Source organism: Nestor notabilis, unplaced genomic scaffold (genome assembly GCF_000696875.1).
Source record: "Nestor notabilis isolate BGI_N333 unplaced genomic scaffold, ASM69687v1 scaffold4044, whole genome shotgun sequence".
Classification (NCBI taxonomy): domain Eukaryota; kingdom Metazoa; phylum Chordata; class Aves; order Psittaciformes; family Psittacidae; genus Nestor; species Nestor notabilis.
In genome coordinates this window covers 4,986-9,970 of record NW_009926040.1, presented here as the reverse complement: position 1 = coordinate 9,970, position 4,985 = coordinate 4,986, and positions in this window count along the sequence as shown.

The window sequence follows — 4,985 nt, the reverse complement described above, 5'->3', positions numbered from 1 at the left end:
TACAAAGCAAACATGTTCCTGAAAATAAACCTTGGATCCTAGTGCCACCAAATGCAGAGAAGATATACTCAATGCTCAAACTTCTCACCTTATTCACTGAGATACCTCAAACTATTACCTGTAAATCAAACACTTCTGAACTGTGGCATCAACTTGGCATGGTATTCTATAGTGAATAGAAATCTTAGAAGACATAGGTGGAATAGCTGTTAAAAAACGTTACTGGAACTTTAATTTCTGAGCTTTCTACTGAATAAAATGCAGTGTGGGAGAGGCTAGCCCTATTCAATGGATTCAGTAAAAAAAATAATTTTAGAAAGTTTCCTTTATATTAAAAATAATGAAAATATTCCAGCTTGAAAGCATGGACAAAATACAGAATTGTTACCGTGGATGCTCTGAGTCTAAAATATTCTCTTTTTTTTTTATTCCTCTAATCCCGATGAACAAAAAAATCCACTGCTGTTTTGGTAAGTTGTTCTGAAACCGTAGGCTGCAGCTCTGCTCTCATGTCAGTAATCAAGGATCAGTAAAAGTAATACAGCAACACAGGAGAGGCAAAATAAATTGTGTTGCTCACCTTGAATAAGATTTTTTTTTTTTTTTTTTGTACACACACGATTGCAAATTTTGGAAAATTCTATCATGAAAGTGAGACACATAAACATTGCAGACCCAAATTCTACCTCTTTCATTGGTACTGATAAGATCATATTAGTAAAATGGGGTTCGATTGCTTTTTTTCATGGTTTAGATGTGATTTGTGAAGAAATGATCATCTGATATTCTGAATGTTTCTAGAGGGCACAATAATCACATCTGTCAACTACTATAATGCTGCCTTTTGGACATGTGTATCACTTAAATATTTTTCTGATACTCTGAAGATGACAGCAAAATTGTGTCCTTTTTTGGACTAACTACATAACTATAAACAGACATTAAATATACAGAAAAACAATTCTGTTGAGAAATTTTACTTGAATTATAACTGTTAAGTTGTAATATTATTGTCTTGCATAATATTATATCTACCAGAAAAACTCTCAGTTAATTTTTTCCAGGGTTCTACACGAAAAAGGCAAAATTTGAGTATAAAACTGCATGTTATGTTCTGTCTATAGTAAACTTTTTTTTTAATCTATCTTAAGGAAGAAGGTAGGTTTTTTTTCATTTAAACAATTTACTTAAGAATTTCAAAGGAAATCATTGCAGTTGGGTAACAAAATCTCCTAAGGTCCTTTAAAAAAACCCCAAGTTGATGTTACATGTGGGAAAGACACTCTCTTTTTGAACTTCAGCATTAGTAAGAAGGTGCCAAACTCAACAGGAGTTGAAACTGCTCAGTCTCTCAATGGAGAACTTAATCTCATTCTGAATAGTGTCTTAAGTCCAACCCAAAGGGCACCGAAGTTAATTGAATGATCTGATCCCTACTGTTTTCGGTGGGAATTGAATTAGGCCCTAAAATATCTGAAATGGTGTAATGGCATTTAGCTATGACACTTTCATTAATTATGTTAGGGACTGAACTGTTATAACCCTGTCTAACATGGAGCATTTGCCCTTTTTCATACTAACCCGGACTTTGTAATGAAGGAATTTAGATACTTTTTCACTGCATAAACCTCAACTCTGATTGGCCTCCCAATATTGAAACAGAAATAATAGAGCATTTGCAAACATCCCCTTTGGTTTAATGAAATATTTAAGGAAAAATCCCAAGTCTGAATCTGCTCATCAAACTGTTTTGCTTGTTTATTTGCTTATTCTGATTGAATAAAAAGGTTTGTTTGGAGACATGTCCCTTCTTAGCACTGGGGTATAGGAGTGTGTTATCATAAGGCTTTCAGCTTTATTATCTGAGCCTAAACACTGGTTAATTATTTAAGTGGACATATTTTTATGTCCTTGTAGAAAATATTAGGGTTTTTTATTAAAAAAGCAGCACCCAACAACAGTAAAAAAAATAAAAACATAAACCACACAACATAAAAATCCAAAACTTGAAAGCTGATAGAAAGATTACTTGATGTTTGAAAAAAATGTTGTTTTGAGGGTAGATGGTTTTTACATCGACAAATTGGAACATTTCACATAAGGATGACATTTTTTGTGTGATAAGTAGTTGTAAACTTCATTATTATTTTAGAATTTTAAATTTCATTTTCAGTTTAAACTTCATTTTCATTTTAATTTTAGAAGCAGCAACTGCTTTTGTGTCTAGTCTCCTTAGCTGAAAATATATTAACTTAACAGATGAGTTCTTAAATCACAGTTAAATTTAACACTGCTTTTGGAAATGTCAGCTTTAATTAGTGAGTAAAAAATAGTGAAGAGAAAATACCATGTTTTTCTAAAAAGCAGAAGTAAAAATATAATCACTTTCCTGGATGCTTACTTATTTTTTTTCTCCTTTCACCTTCAAACTGTTTTATTCCAACACTTCATGGACCCAATTATTTTGAATATGGAGATAATGGAGTGTTAAGGGGAACCAAGAATAAATTAATGCTTAAAATGTCTAGTTTCTTGAAAAACAAAACTAAAGCAACTGACGCTATAACTGTAAAGCTTTTCTTTCAGACTGTGTAATGTTATACCTTTTTAAGAAACTTATGAAATAATGTTTCAAAAATCTTAGGATTTTTTTATTTTATAGAAATAACTAAATGAAGGGTAAATACAGAAAAAAATGGGATATAGAAGCTTTCATTTTTTGTCCTTAACAAAGTCTTCAAGAATTTCATTTCCATTCTTTAATCCCTAGGAAACTCAGGACTCTGTGGAAACCTTGGGCTACCTGACAAAACTTTGGCCTTCCTTGTAGCTGACCTGCTATGCTTATTAAAACCATTGGATGGAGTTATGTCCTACAACTCTGCAGGAGACCAGAGTCATTATCTCTGTTAAATAACCTTAGACTGAAGAAGAGGTTGTTTTGAGTGAAGTAGGCTGTTCTAGGTATATTTTCCTAGACAGTCACCAACTGCTAACTTTGCAGATTCCAGAATCATTATTACTGTTTATATTTGAAAGCATCTTTAATAAACATTAATAGACATTATTGAGCAATTAAACAACCTGTGTGTTAAATTACACCTGTATCCATTTTTGTACAACACAGAGTGGTATCTAACTGCTTTAAAGTTTTCACGATAAGTGACACTTAATGGCAATAGAGTTTTACAACTCTTCAGGGAGCTTTTTGCATACATACACAGTACTTGCCATTTTCATTGTCTGAGCTCTTAATTCACCATTCAACCAATTATATTGGACCCCTCTGGGGAAAAAAAAAAAAGGAGTCCAGGTTTTGAACAAAGTTAAAGGTTAGTTCTCTTGTATACATCAGAAATAATTTTTCTGTATATAGCATTCTTACTTCACTATGTTAAAAACTAAATGAGGATAAATTCTTGGCAAAATAAGTGATGAAACATTTACTCGATTAATATTTCTTCTTACTTTAGAAAACAAAAATGTAGAATTAATGAAAACGGTAAGAAGAGCATAAGCTAGGGCATATGAAATGCTAAATGAATTTGTCAGTGCTAAGAAGAAATTTGAAGAGGAAGTAGCCAAAAACTTGAAAGCCAATGTTAAGAAATTATTTCTATTTAACACACCTACTATAGCTAGCAAGGGACATGTGAAACTGAGCTTCATGGGAGAATACAGCTACAATTAAGAGACCACTAGCAACTGTAATAAATCTGCACAGCCACAAAGTAATTTGAGGGATGCTTTCATTTAGATTTGTAATCTGAGCATCATCTCCATGGATAAGTGAGCACCAAGGTGATGTCCCTTTTATTTCACTGAATACTTGTGTTCAAAGGGGATAATGGGGCTGTAACTTATGATACTGAAATAAGTGATGATGAGGTCATTTTTATTTAATAACTGAATTTTAGTTTTAGAGGAGTGATTTTCATCAATAAGGTTGTGTCTTGGATTTTATCTTCTTCATTAACATTGAAATATTCTTGCCCCTGCCTACATTTTCTGTCTGGTTCTTATCACTTCATCTGACTAATCTGCTTTTCAAACCTGCCTCAGGCATTAAATGCATATTGCACTTACCAAACTTTAATTTTCTTAGAGGTTGCCTGATGAAATGTGACATGGGGGGAAAAAAACCCCTTCAAGTAGGTCCAAAAGTAGGTTCAAAAGAACTCCAAAATAGATGCTAGTGGAAAAATGCTGTCATTTCAGAAGCTGTTAGGTATTACAGACAGGAGTCACAGCAGTGATTGAATCCTCCCAGTTATCAAGGTAATAAAAATCATAATACAAATGTGACAAACTTGAGATTATGGGTTTTTTAGAGAATAATCTGTCACAATGTAATGATTCTTCACTTTGTTAGTCTGGCTTGGACCTAAAAACCAGTGATGACGATTTCATAGGCTTCCAAATAATCTATCTCATATAATCTGTTCCATTATTTCAGTCTTCACTATTAGAAAGTATTCCCAATGATCTAACCTGTGCATTCCTTTCTGCATTTTAAGCCCCACAGCACTGTGAATTTCTTTTCTTTTTTCAGTTGTCTTGTAGGTATTTGAGGACTGACATATTTTTATCAAATATCCCTCCAGTTGTAAATAAATGGCAATGAAACCTCCAGTGTGTGCTTTTAAGAAAGACCTATTTTTACAATTGCTAATAAATAATAGCATGAGTTAGAACTCTAAATCTTGTGCTTCTTATATTTTTAAGTCCACTGGTTTTCATATTGTGGTCCATAGACCCACAGTGATGAGGTATATACATTATATATACATATTTTGTATATTTGTATTGTGTCTATGTTACATATATATGTGTAGTATAGCATATTGTGTTAAATGATTCTTTCTGAATGCTTATTTGATAATTAGGGGAAGGCAGGTTCAGGGATATCGCAGCATCTCATTATCACTCCGAATTCATATTAAGAATTTCAGAAATGAAGCCTGATTGCCCCTTACTGCATCAAT